This window comes from Pristiophorus japonicus, chromosome 18, assembly GCF_044704955.1.
Source record: "Pristiophorus japonicus isolate sPriJap1 chromosome 18, sPriJap1.hap1, whole genome shotgun sequence".
NCBI lineage: Eukaryota > Metazoa > Chordata > Chondrichthyes > Pristiophoridae > Pristiophorus > Pristiophorus japonicus.
This window is the reverse complement of record NC_091994.1, coordinates 35766933-35781057: the sequence shown is the minus strand read 5'-3', so window position 1 is coordinate 35781057 and position 14125 is coordinate 35766933. Positions and strand designations below refer to the sequence as shown.

The following is a 14125-nucleotide window of genomic DNA, read 5'->3' as shown; positions in this document are numbered from 1 at the left end:
GCGGATTTTTTTAATATTATAAGGAGGAGGTTTGAGCGTCGTGAACGGTCATGGTGTTGGGGCGGTAGGCCGAATGAGCTGTTGAACCGAGCCCGGAGATCGTCAACCCAGTCCTTTCGAAAGCGATAACTCTGAGGTAACGAAAGACGCATCGAGCGAGTAATTAAAAAAAAATGACTCGCTTCTTTTCTCACACGGTGTTGTGCGTCATAATCCTGGGATTTGGGTCTCAGTTGGTTTATTTTGTGGTTAAAATGTCTTCTCACATGATCATTGTAGCAGGCCCCCGAGTGATCTGTCACTCGGTCTGGCGCAATGTGGAGTGTAAACATTAGCCTGACATCTCTGCAGGGACCCTGTGGCCCTGCCGTCACAACTCGGAGGAAATTGGGCAAACCTTACAATTCTTCGGTCAACTCTCGTAAACTCCCAGATAAATCTATTGCTGTTTTCGGACAATAGTGTGGGTGTCTGTAATAATGTTCCAAGTGAGTTGCCAAATGGTTCTGATAGCTTTGGCCAGCAGTCAAGCTTGTTGGCAGTGGAGACCAAATGGTACTGACGTGGTTCACTTGGCTAAGTGAACCTAAACTAGTATCTCCTATTGGAAAGTCTTCAAATAATGAGCTGTGATATCACCGTAACATAATGTTTATGACGGTACCATTTTTCATTGAGCACATCAGTGTTACTGGTTGCTTCAGAGGTAAGATCTTCTGTTACCTCTTGTATTATTCACGTCTGAACAGTCTCTTGTTCCCATAGAATTGTAACTTGGACAGGTACAGAATAGGAAACTTGTTACAGAATGAATTATTTCACTTCACCACTTGGAGATAGTTTTCAAGCCAGCCTTACTTGTGGAACTATAAATTATATTTATAAAACTGTCCCTATCTGGTAATATAGCTAAAGTTATTGATGCTGCATTGAGATATTTAACCCACTTAGTATGGGTTGTCTGGATTATTTTCTCTCGAGTAGGTGAATGAAGGATTTTAATTTGTCTGAATGTTGCCTGGACTGGAGAATTTTGGCTATGAGGAAAGATTGGAGTGGCTGGGTCTGTTTTCTTTGGAACAGAGGAGGCTGAGGGGAGATCTGATTGATGTGTGTAAAATTATGAGGGGATAGGCAGGACCTGTTTCCCTTGGTGGAGGGGTCAACAACCAGGGGGCATAGATTTAAAGTAATTGGGGGGAGGTTTAGAGGAGATATGAGGGGAAAGTTCTTCACCCAGAGAGGGGGTGGGGGTTTGGAACTCGCTGCCTGAAAAGGGTGGTAGAGGCAGAAACCCTCACCACATTTAAAAAAAATACTTGGATGTGCACTTAAAGTGCCGTAACCTACAAGGCTACGGACCAAGAGCTGGAAAGTGGGATTAGGAAGGGATAGCTCTTGGTCAGCCGGCATGGACAATATGGGCTGAAATGGCCTCCTTCCATGCTGTAAATTTCTATGACTCTATGGAAAGTGCACATACATTATAATGTATATTGTAATATTCCATGATCTATATTTTCTCAAAATACTGTGTGTAAAAGTATCTTGTCAATAAAAATAACGAGGAATTGTAAGCTACTTTGTTTTTCTTTTCCTTTTGAGATTACCTAACTTCTAGATTCTGGTCTCATTCGTGTCTCCTGTTGCACAACCTTCCTCTGGGAAGGATAGTTTGAATTTTGGACCCCTCGAGGGTTTCTAAGAATACAGCTATATAATTAGATAATGGGTTAGGGTTGGTATTGGTAGTTTTTATGTATAAGCTTTGTTTCGCTAAAGAATTTGGCCATTGTGAAAGTGTTGTGGAGGACTGGTGAAATTTACTGACAGCTAATGAATACTTGAATGGCCAAAGCACTTGAATCTTGTGGCTGGCTGCTCTACACCCAGTCCTACATCTAATGGGATGTTTCTTTACATTCTACTGCATTATGAAAGCCTTTCTGATCTTGGATTCATCAGCATAAATGTAAATCTTTTGGAAGATGATTGCATAATTGTCACAAATCTAGGTTTATGTATTGTGTTTTTTAATAGGCTTGAAGAAAACTGTAAAATGGACTTTGCCATTTTTATACCAGCAAATAGTTTTTGGTGGTTTCTCAAAATAAAAAAGCAGTAAATAAGGAGAAACTGTTTCCATTGGAAGGTGGATCGGTAACCAGAGGGGACACATTTGCGATAATTGGCAAAAGAATTAGAGGGGAGATGAGGAGAATTATTTTATGCAGCGAGTAATGATCTGGAATGCATTGCATGAAAAGGTGGTGGAAGTAGATTGAATAGTAGCTTTCAAAATGGAATTGGACATGCAGTTGAAAAGAAAAAATTCAAGGCTATGGGGAAAGAGCGGAGAGTGGGACTAATTGGATAGCTCTTTAAAAGAGCCAGCACAGGTGTGATGGGCCAAATGGCCTCGTTCTGTGCTGTATGATTCTACAATAAAATGAGTACCTTTTTGGAGTGGTAAACTTCATAATTATGCCATTCAAAATTAACAGTGTGTGTGTAATCTGAGCCCTGTTCTGATTTTTGTTAAGTTTAAGAACTAAAATAGTGTTTAATATACTTTTTATGTGAATAACTTGTAGGTACAAACACATCTGTAAGATTGATGAATAGTATGTGGGAATAACTCTGGCTCTCAGGAACACTTTTGGTTGCCAAGTAACTGCTATTTTATGGAAAAATACAATAGACAAATTTGTTCACGTGTAGGATACTGGCCCAGTTTCCAGATGTAAAACTTCTGTGCGAAGTATGGAATTTGTTTAATGACTAGAGCATATTATCTAGAGAATACACAATAGGAACAGCAGATAACAAATGTACATTGCATGAGCGAGGAGGAATTGTAACTCATAAATCTCAATCTCTTTCTCTTTGTCTCCTCACACATGCTTTTTTATTCATAATTTGTATGTCTTTTAAATGAACTAATTAACCAAGAGTCTTATTCTTTAATACTCCATATGAAATAGTGTTAGCCTTTTCCCAGATATGTCTGTTGTATGATAAAAGTATTAACTTTGTAACCTGCTACCAATGGACTACTGTATATTAAAATGGACTTTCGGCTGGATAACAGTTAAATTCACGCAACCATTTTGGCTTCAGGAGCTATTTTCTGACGTGAATCATGGAACTAGCTGCAATCCTTGGCTTAACACTATGCAAATAAGTTGTGTTGCCAAATTTTGTGTTGGCTGCGGATGGAAGGAAATGGCACGTTTCCTGCTTCAGTTCACTATATAATATTGTGGTTCTAATCTACATAATGTAATAAAGTGCCTGAGTCGCAACTGTAGAAATAGTAATCATAATAAAATTGAATTTTTAATTAAACATTATCAGAATTCATTAAACCTTTTATATGAAGTAAGTTGCGTAAAGGCAATGATACTTCAATGACCAAAGAAGCATACAAATCCTAATATTTTCTTTATTACTATAGATAAGAATTTTACCTTCAACTGAGCTGGTTCTAACCTTTCATAATTTTTTTCCTTCCCTTCTAAAGTTGACCGTAAAAATGACACATCTGTGTGTGTGTGTGTGTGTGTAGAGCAAAGTGCAAGAAATGCACAGCAATACTGATCAGCATCTGAAAGTATGACATGTAAGTACCATATTATTGCCTTCATCTAAGAGGCCATCCATCACAACCAAGTTTTCTTTCCATAAGATCAGTGTTTTTTTTGCTAACTCACCTTAAAAACTTAATGGGGAGTAAATTTTATGTACTAATATTTTACAGGAAGCATTAGTCACCTATTCAGAACCCAAATAAATCCAAATGTTGACTTCATGTGCCAATGGATTTGCTGTGTATTGCAGAACTTTGTTTTTACTTCAGGTGTTGATGTAAAAAAAACTGATTGTAACTTTTAAAAATACTAATGTAACAAAATTAGTGTTTCTGTAGATTTCCTGTATTCTGGAAACCAAATGGGCAATTCGGGCTCCTATTTCTCTCTCCCCATCTCAACCCTACCCGGAACCCTCACAGAATAACTAGTTGATTTCTGGCATTAATAAAAGATCATCATTTTCAACAAAGAATCCTGCACAGGGAGCGTGGTTAGTGCTGAGTGCAAACTGTTAGTACGTGCAATCTTTTGTTCCCCATTAAGCTTTTAGGAGGTGAAAAATTAATTAACCACTTTGTGATCTATTATGGGGGGAAGGGAGGGGAGGAGGAAGAGATTAATTGCCTGTGATGGGTAGCCCCTTAGATGTAGGAATTTAATGTTGGCAATAATATAAGACTTTTAGTATTTTTCTGGAGACTAAGCTATATTTAAAAATTGCTGTTGAGCAGAATTGGAGGGCAAGTGAACCCAAGCTGCTTTCACACAACACCTGGCTTATAGTGAGACAAAGAGACCCTAAAACAGGATATCTGCATTGCTATTCATTTTAGATGAAAAATAGTGTATGATTTCTCAACTCTAATCATGCCATCCTACATCATCTTCCTCCTCCCTGAATCCTCACTTTATTGACTCACCACATAATCATCTAACTCACTCTGTTCTCCAGGATCTTAAAAAAAAACTCCTTATCACCCTCAATCATTCTTTCTACCTGCAATCTACTGATTTTTAAATCTAGTTACTACTTCATCTTTTCTATTTTTCAACCTTGGTACAAGGTACCTTGACCCTTCACCTATTTCTCAGTTGTTGAAAAAGTGGAAAGTAGAAGGAAAAAAAGGCAGTTGACTGGAAAATCTAACCTACTTGTGGGGTGGGCGTCTCATTTTTAAAAAAAAGTAAGAAATAAGGGGAAGAAAAGCTCCATTGTTCAGCAGTGGTACTCATCTTATAACATTTTGGTCTCTTTTTACATAATAGTGTTAACAGGGAAGTTAGTATTAGATGTGGGGAATTTTTTTATTGGGGTGAAGTCAATATATTTTCCAATTCATTTGCATTTGTATGTAGGAAATTACTTTCTGCATGTTGTTGCTTTAAAAGAGTATGAAGAAGCTCATGTAAAGTTAAAAATTTGTGTCTATCAGAAGACAAACGCTACATTCGTAAAGATTCCTCTGCTATTTTAATGGGGATGTTAATCCATTTAAAATAAACTAACGAGAATGTTATACAAACATATAAGGTGTTCATTAATCACTGGCAGTAATTTCACATCATTAGTTTCTTTCACCCCCACTTTTTAATCATAATTAATTTTACTGGTTTGCAATTTTTCGTGCTAGGAGAACCTTTAGCTTTGTCTCCTTGTGCTTTTGCAAGGAATGTATTTCCTTTCCACCTGTCTAAATATTTCAGGACATTACTGTTCCCACAACAGATGGAGAAAAATGTAATTTGCTACTGTGGGGGAGGCAACTCTTCACCTATCCTATATGTCTAGTTTCTCAAAAATGCTGCAGATGTGCATGGTCTAAATCTACTCAATGTGTAGTCATAGCTAGATCATTTTAGTAGGAAGTTTAATGAAACTAAACCTGGCTAGTTAAAATGTGTCACAAATGATGAACTTTAAACAATGATAGCTTCACAATCAACCATCTGTTTTGGAGTGTTTCAAAGAGTATTGGTATGTGAAATAATTTGAAGAAATATTACTGGATTTCTTTAAACTGTAGCTGCTCCAGCAATAGGACTTAATTGTAATTCACTTCATGTTGATAACCGTTTGAATTCCACTAGGCACTGGTCTTGTTAACCGAACCATGCAATATGCATGAATTTTTCAGATGGCTACTCCTTCCAAAAACCTTACCCATACCCTTATCCTCTTGAGAATTGTCACCTCAAATGCTCTGCTTTCTGGCCTTCACAGCATACAATTATGCTGATGCCATGGGAAACTACTTCACTTGCACAAAGTCCTATACTCTCATCCCTGTCCTTGCTTCACTATCAGTGAATTGATTTCAAGATCTTCATCCTAACCTAAATAACCCATCATGGCTTTGCCCTACCCTACCTCAACAACATCCACTTGCCGTACAAATCTATGTGCAGTTCCATTCCTTTGACACCAGGTTATTCTTTGCCCCATCCTATCTCAGTGACCTATTTCAGCCATGCACTTCCATTTCTTCAACACCTTGTACCTGCTCCACCATCAGTGACTATGTCCTGCACGCTGGAATTCCCTCTCAAATCCCTCCATTTAGCCACCTCTCTCTCTCTCTCTCTGCTTTCAAAAGCCTCTTTTCTTTTCAGTCTATGCTTTGAATACACAGACCCATAACCTTTTCTCCCTTGTGCTTGGTGTCCGTTTCTTTCTTCTGTCCTGTAAAGTAACTTGTATGTGAGGAGAGGTATAAAATGTAAGTTCTCTAGTCGATCCCACCTGGGAGAGGGGAAAGGGAAAGAATTATATCTCACCACGGTATTATGCACTGAGCATATCTCCTGACAGTTTGATTTCAAAGCATCATTGATTTTAGACATGTTGGTAAAATCAGCATTCCCCTGCACCCAAAATAAGTGATGTTATAAAGTGAAACTAAAAAAAGATAAACTGGACATCAAGATAGCTGACAATGCTGTAGAATAAAAATACAGTGTTGGAAATGTATAGCTAGTCAGTCAGCTTCTGGAAAGATAGGTTAAGATTTCAGGCATAGACTCTTCATCAGGACTAGGTTTATTATGGAATTTATGCATAATATACACATATATGAATGTATTTTTCAAGCATCGACCTCTTTCTTTTCAACTGTTAACTATCCCAGGGTTTCAGTCTTCTCTTTGAAAACCATTCTAATGTTCTGGTTATGTTTTTTTTAAATTTATGACTGAGTGCATAGGAAAATACGTACTGGATGTTGTACAAGTAGAATTCTGTCTGTCTCCCAGAATTTGTGATGTGGGCTGTTCTGATGCAATAATTTCCTGTGTTGTGGTAGTAGTAACAACACTAATACTAACTTTTTCCTATCATTGTGTAGACAGTGGGAATGATGCCACTGCTTCTAAACAGATGGAAAGTAAACCATTCGGATGTGGGTTTTTCTGATGAAGTGAACAGATAAATTAGAGCACAGCATTAGAGCTCCAATACAAGGGTAGATTTGAATCACACTTAGGATTTTGGAAAAGAAAGGAGAACTTGCATTTATATAGTGCCTGTATCACTCCTCTCAGACTTGTCCTAAAACGCATCACATTGCATGCATTATATTGTGCAGTTACTCCTGTAGGCAGCCAATTTGCGCATAGCAAGTTCACACAACCAGCAGTGAGATGAAAGACAAATTCATTTGTTAGTGGTGGGGGTGGTTGAGGGAGAAATATGCACTGGGAACACCTCTTTTATTAAAAAAATATGTATTTTAAATAAGCTGCCTAAGTACTGCACAGAGTGTCTGTCTTGATTGTGTACTCAATTCCTGGAGTGAGCTTTGAACCCACAGCTTTGTCCCGGGTGATAGTGTTATAAACAGAGCTGAGCGTTCCCATAAATCAACGGATCAGATCAAAGCTCTGCAGTCCTGCTACATGCAGTCGTGAATGGTGGTGGACAATTAAACCACTAACAGGAGGAGGAGACACCATGAATATCCCCATCCTCAATGATGGCGATGTTGATACGGATTCTTTTCCCTCAATCTGTTTCAGCGAATACACTGACTCGAATACTTTTTAAAGTATAGTTCAGACTAACTTTATTCATCGATGAAATGTCTTGCTCTGATAAAGGGGTACCGACTCCATGAGTCTGTCAAATCCACCAGAGCAAGCAAAAAATCATTACAAACCTTTACAGTTATACAGTTCTTGATTGGTACAACCCCTTTTCATTGTCCTATCACATCAACTATCATGGCATAGATACAAGCTAAACCAGTCATATACACAGTAAAGCAAGCAATTCCCTAATCAGGAGTGAAGATTAAGTCATCTCCAGCTTATCTTTGTTTTGCAGACAAGGAAGGCACAATTCTGCTTCTCTGGGTATTCCCACAGTTTAGCTCCTACATCTGTTGCTACATTCCCATGATCAGACGGTTGTTTTACAAAAGCAAGTCTCTCATTGTTCTTCCCTATAATGAAATCTGAAGAGTCAGCAATAACCATGAGCGGCCATTTTAGAAAGAGTTAATACATTTGAAATTAGTACGGATAATACATATAAAGTTGGTAGCTACATTGATACATAATTCTCATTCCCCCCTTTTATCATTTCATGATAACTCTTGTGGCTAATCCAGGAGTATTGCGTTTAGACGTTCGCATTCCCGCTCCTGATCCTCTTTGTTGTCCTCGAGTAGTTTGTTGGACCATAATCCGGGGGCCCATGGCCGTGAGAGAGTTTTCCAACTTTGCCATCATGACTTTACAACAGACATTAAAACAACTGATGATCAAGCAATAGGTAATTATTATTATAACGAGAATAACTACTCCATGCGTTAAATAAGACCCCCAGGATCCCCCTAATAGCCAGTCAAGCCAGCTATTCCCCTTCTTTGGGCCTTGTCGAAATTCATCGAGTTGTTTCCGCATAGCATCAATAGTTTGGGTGATATTGTAGGACTCGTCCGTGACATGGATGATACATTTGTCTCCTATTATCGTGCAGACCCCTCCTTGTTGGGCCAGCTGATAATCTACTGCATAACAGGTCTGTTTGGTATATAGCCGCAGCTCAGACAATTCCCGGTTGATAGCATTCAATCCCTTAGAAGTGCTGTTTCCCAGCATGGTCAACCCACAAATAAGATAGTTCCTATTTTTGGCACTAATTACCCCCGCTGATCCCCCTACAGATAGGGCCCTGAGGAACCTGTAGCCGAGTGATGATCCCAGCGTGATAGGATCCTCCCAATCGGCACAGAACTCCTTGCTGATGGCCCGTGTTACTATCCCTTTCCGGGTATGAAATCTTTTGGAGCATGGGACAGTGAGTGGTCCTATAGTTCCTACTGCGAAGAGGACCGGGAGGGTCGGTGTTGCTGTCTTGAAGGTGCTGTTGAGGAGGAACACGAATCCTTCCATAGCTCTATAACACTTTACGTCGGTGTTGCTAACACTAGTGAACTGCTTATACCATCAATTGCTCGGTTCCCTTGAATTTGTGCCCAAGCCTACCAATTGGTAAGCATCAAATGGGTATGCCCATGTTTCTGAGCTGACATGATTTCCGTTACACTGACCGCAGATAACTTGCCTTCCCCCGGTCACGTTCAGGCATCTTTGCTTGTTACAGGTACAGGTAAACTGGCCTCCATGCACTCGACAGTGCTGACGGGCACACTGCATCTGCACACAGGTGGCGTTCCCGGGGACCAGGGCATATATATACCCCCACCCTTGCCCTGAGAAGCAAAGCGGGTAGCTTGCATTGGCTGAGCATACCGCTCCGTTCTTTCCCTGGGATCCCCTGCACTCAGGATTCGTGGAGTCTATTAATTCCACACATCTTCCCTGTATACCCCTTTTTATATTCACCCGTTTGTCCCTCACAGGGCGCGTCTGAGGTATCTGCCTTATATAAAAGGCGGGGGTCCACCCAGGGGTGGCCAAGAACAGGGCTTCCACTGATTGGGCTAGTGGGTAGCACACGGTTCGATTGCCGTGCAACCGAATATGGGTCTTGAAAGACAAGTTATCTTCTAACCCCTTTAGCTTTACGACCGTGACAACATAAAGTAACGCAATTATATACGCTATCTTAGGCATGTTTGTTACGCTCAAACAATATTACACATTAATAGTAGCCGTAAGTTGGATGACAAAACTGGGTCTTTTCCTCCTTTTGAAAAAAAACCCTTCACCGAGTTGAAGAATCCGATTTCCTCGTTTTCCTCTTTAGTCTCATGCCGGTACAAATGCTCGTCTATCATGCCGGGCGGGGATCCAAACTGGCTTCCTCGGGATTCACTTTGCCAATTGGGAAGCTTCTAAGAAGGTCCTTACTCGGCTATGGAGAAGAGGAAGTCTGGAATAGAAATAAGGGTTAGGAAAACCAGTAAAATGGGTTCATTATAGGGTGATAAGTTTACAGTGGTGCAGGTGAACCCAGGCGCTCCTCCCCTTAACCTTGGCAGAGGTGGGGGTGGTAAGCAACACCTGAAAGGCCCCTCCCATCGAGGCTCCAATCCCTTCCGAATCCATTTCTTAATCAGGACATACTTTCCTGGTGCCACGAGAGACGATTCAAGTAAGACTGGGAAGTCGAGGTGAGCATCTCGGACCTGGTTGTGGGCTATTTGTAGAGCCTGAGTCAAGGCAAGAACATAGGTAGTCATTTCCTCAGTCATATGGTGAAATTGGACAGTGGAGGGGACATTCTGATTCCATGGGGTCCTAAGGGGCCTATCATAAATGACCTCCGCGGGGGTCAGTCTAGCGTTACCGGCGGGGGTAGTTCGGATCTGGAATAGGGCTATGGGAAGGCGTTTGAGCCAATTGAGTCCGGTAGATGCTACCAGTTTTGCAAGCTTGGTTTTAAGAGTTTGATTAGCACGCCCAACTAGTCCTGCAGCTTGGGGTCGGTAGGCACAATGCAGCTGCTGGTTAATGCGCATCTGGAAACAGAATTCCTTGTTAACTTGGCCAATAAAGTGAAGGCCATTATCGGAACTCAGTCGAGCTGGGATACCATATCTAGGAATGATTTCCCTCATTAACACTTTTACAACAGTTTGAGCCTTATTGTCCAGGGTAGGGTAAGCCTCGATTCATTTGCTAAACACATCTACTATTACTAACACACATTTGTAACACTGAACTCTTTGCAACTCAATGTAGTCCAACTGCAAGGTCTCAAAGGGACCTTCTGGTAGGGGCGTCTTACCCCAATCACAGGGGACTCCTTTCCCCGGATTATGCTGTTGGCAAGCAAGGCAGCGACTACTGATGTTCTGGGCCAGTGCCTGGAGTCTAGGTGCCACCAAGTGGCCAAAAGCGTGTCACTTGTTGTCCTTGCTCCACAATGAGTAGCAAAGTGCATACATTCAATAACCCATAGGGCCAACTCGTCAGACATGCAAGTCTGTTCTGTGGGAGTGGTCCAGAGTTTAGAAACATTGTCATAAGTACATGCATAATCTTTCCACAACAAGTTTATCTTTTTCAGGAGCGTCCTCCTGTGCTTTAATGACATTTTGGATGGTTGGCATTGGTTTTTCCGAGGCCGACTTATCCGTTGCAGGGTTTTTAGTCTGACTCATCATTCTAGGCACCATCATCTGTACCAAGGGGTCCAGGTGCAGGAGGCGCCGTTGGGCGCCGAGTCAGTGGCCATTCTTCAATTTCATCATCAGCCTCGGTCAATGCAAGGCCAACCATTTGACTACGTAGTCTATCAATACCCTTTGCAGAGGTCCAAGTGGAGCTCTTGGTACGTTTTTCGTGCGCGCACTCTTTCTTTAATACATCTAAGGGTTTAACATGTTCTCCTTCCATTAATGAGAGTCCTAACTTAGTGGCGTTTTCCTGCCAACTTGACAGAAGTGATTCATCTTTTAGTTTTTGACAATATTGTCTCCATGTGGCAATTAAACTTTTATCCCTTTTTCCTCGTCCCTTTTTCCAAATTAGTTCTTGTGCCCTTTTTGCCACCTCTACATTCTTAGTGCCCCCTAGGGGCCATTGATCATCTCCTAATAATTTGTTCAAGGCTCCAGATAACTGTCTAAATTGCTCAGCCTTCTCGGGGAATTCTTCGCATAACTTCTGTAGTGGGCTGCCCGCATCCGTAGTACTGTCTAAGTGATTGCCCATTCTCGCGTCTCCCCGCGGTAAAAAGGTAGTTTATCTTATCTAGAGCCTAGGCGGGCCAAGTGATATACAAGGTCGACACTGTACCTGGCATAAGTACAAGTCAAATTTACACAATCCCTCTCTCATCGCCCCGCGGTAATCGTATCCCGGTTAGTCTGTTTAAGTCCAATCGGCGCCTAGACGGGCCAAGTGAAATACAAGGTCGACGTCATACCTGACTTGGACACTTATTTCCTAAGTTTAAAAGGTATTCGCCAGATTGACCTGGATCTCGTTCAGACGCTACCTGAGAACTAGCGAGCGGCAAAACTTTCTTCAGACTTTTGGACTGGAGGAAACCGAGGTGGTATTTAAAGAGTACTCACTCCAGTGGCCATTTTCCTCCTGTCTCGTCCGAGGCTAGTCCGGCTCTTAGTACGCAAGTTCCCGGCGGTCGTCCGTTGAGATCCCACTTCTGACATCAAATGTTGATATGGATTCTTTTCCCTCAATCTGTTTCAGCGAATACACTGACTCGAACACTTTTTAAAGTATAGTTCAGACTAACTTTATTCATCGATGAAGTGTCTTGCTCTGATAAAGGGGCACCGACTCCATGAGTCTGTCAAATCCACCAGGGCAAGCAAAAAATCATTACAAACCTTTACAGTTATACAGTTCTTGATCGGTACAACCTCTTTTCATTGTCCTATCACATCAACTAGCGTGGCATAAGCTAAACCAGTCATATACACAGTAAAGCAAGCAATTCCCTAATCATGAGTGAAGATTAAGTCATCTCCAGCTTATCTTTGTTTTGCAGGCAAGGAAGGCACAGTTCTGCTTCTTTGGGTATTCCCACAGTTTAGCTGTTGTTACATTCCCATGATCAGACGGTTCCTCAAGGTTGTTTTACAAAAGCAAGTCTCTCATTGTTCTCCCCTATAGTGAAATCTGAAGAGTCAGCAATAACCATGAGCAGCCATTTTAGAAAGAGTTAATACATTTGAAATTGGTACAGATAATACATATAAAGTTGGTAGCTACATTGATACAGATTCTCAGCGGAGCCCTGCACGCATGTGCAAAAGACAAGACTGAAATGTTTGCAACCATCTTCAACCAGAGTGCTGAGTGAATGCTCCATATCTGCTTCCTCCTAAGGTCCCCACCATCACAGAAGCTTCAGCCAATTCGATTCACTCCACGTGATATCAAGAAGCAGCTGAGCTCACTGGATAGAGCAAAAGCTATGGGCCCTGACAACATCCTGGCTGTCGTGCTGAAGGTTTGTGCTCCAGAACTAGCCGCGCCTCTAGCCAAGCTGTTCCAGTATAGCTACAACAATGGCATCTACCCGACAATGTGGAAAACTGCCCAGTTATGTCCTGTCCACAAAAAGCAGGACAAATCCAATCCGGCCAATTACCTCCTCATCAGCAAAGTGATCGAAGGTATCGTTGACAGTGCTATCAAGTGGCACTTACCAATAACCCGCTCACTGATGCTCAGTTTCGGTTCTGCCAGGACCACTCGGCTCCAAACATGGACAAAAGTCTTGGTCCAAACATGGACAAAAGAGCTGAATTCCAGAGGTGAGGTGAGAGTGATTGCTCTTGACATCAAGGCATCATTTGACGGAGTGTGGTAACAAGGAGCCCGAGTAAAATTGAAGTCAATGCGAATCAAGGGGAAAACTCTCCACTGGTTGGAGTTATACCTAGCACAAAGGAAGATTGACCAACAGCTACAACAATCATTCCAGTCCCAGGACATCGCTACAGGAGTTCCTCAAGGCAGTGTCCTAGGCACAACCATCTTCAGCTGCTTCAATAATGACCTTCTCTCCATCATAAGATCAGAAGTGAGGATGTTCGCTGATGATTGCACAGTGTTCCATTCCATTCGCAACCCCTCTAAAATGAAGCCGTTCATGACCGTGTGCAGCAAGACCTGGATGACTTTCAGGCTTGGGCTGATAAATGGCAAGTAGCATTCATGCCACACAAGTGCCAGCCAATGACTATCTCCAACAAACGAGAGTCTAACTACCTCCCCTTGATATTCAATGGCATTACCATCGCCAAATTCCCCACCATCAATATCCTGGGGGTCACCATTGACCAGGAACTTAACTGGACCCCAGCCGCATAAACACTGTGGTAACAAGAACGGCTCAGAGGCTGGGTATTCTGCGGCAAGTTTCTCCCCTCCTGACACGCCTTTCCACCATCTACAAGGCACAAGTCAGAAGTGTGATGAAATGCTCTCCACTTGTCTGGATGAGTGCAGCTGCAACATCATCATCATCATTTAGAGGCGGTCCCTCGTATTGAGGATGACTTGCTTTCATGCAAAAAGGGATGCGTTCACAGGTGTTTCAGTGAAGCACCTAATATTCCAGGTCCAGAACTACATCCTGAAGGATGATG

At 41.8% G+C, this 14125-nt stretch overlaps 1 protein-coding gene across 2 annotated transcripts in view; it reads left to right on the top strand.

Annotated features, from left to right (window-relative positions):
- Positions 1–31: 31 nt before the first annotated feature.
- The window catches only part of marchf2 (membrane-associated ring finger (C3HC4) 2), a 45409-nt gene continuing 31315 nt past the window's right edge, over positions 32–14125 (top strand). The window contains exon 1 of one of the 2 annotated variants that reach the window (XM_070859863.1): positions 32–136. The gene's annotated coding sequence lies outside the window, so the exon portion shown is untranslated. Of the gene's footprint in view, positions 137–3523; positions 3623–14125 lie in introns of those variants that run through there. The other variant, XM_070859864.1, reaches the window with a different exon arrangement.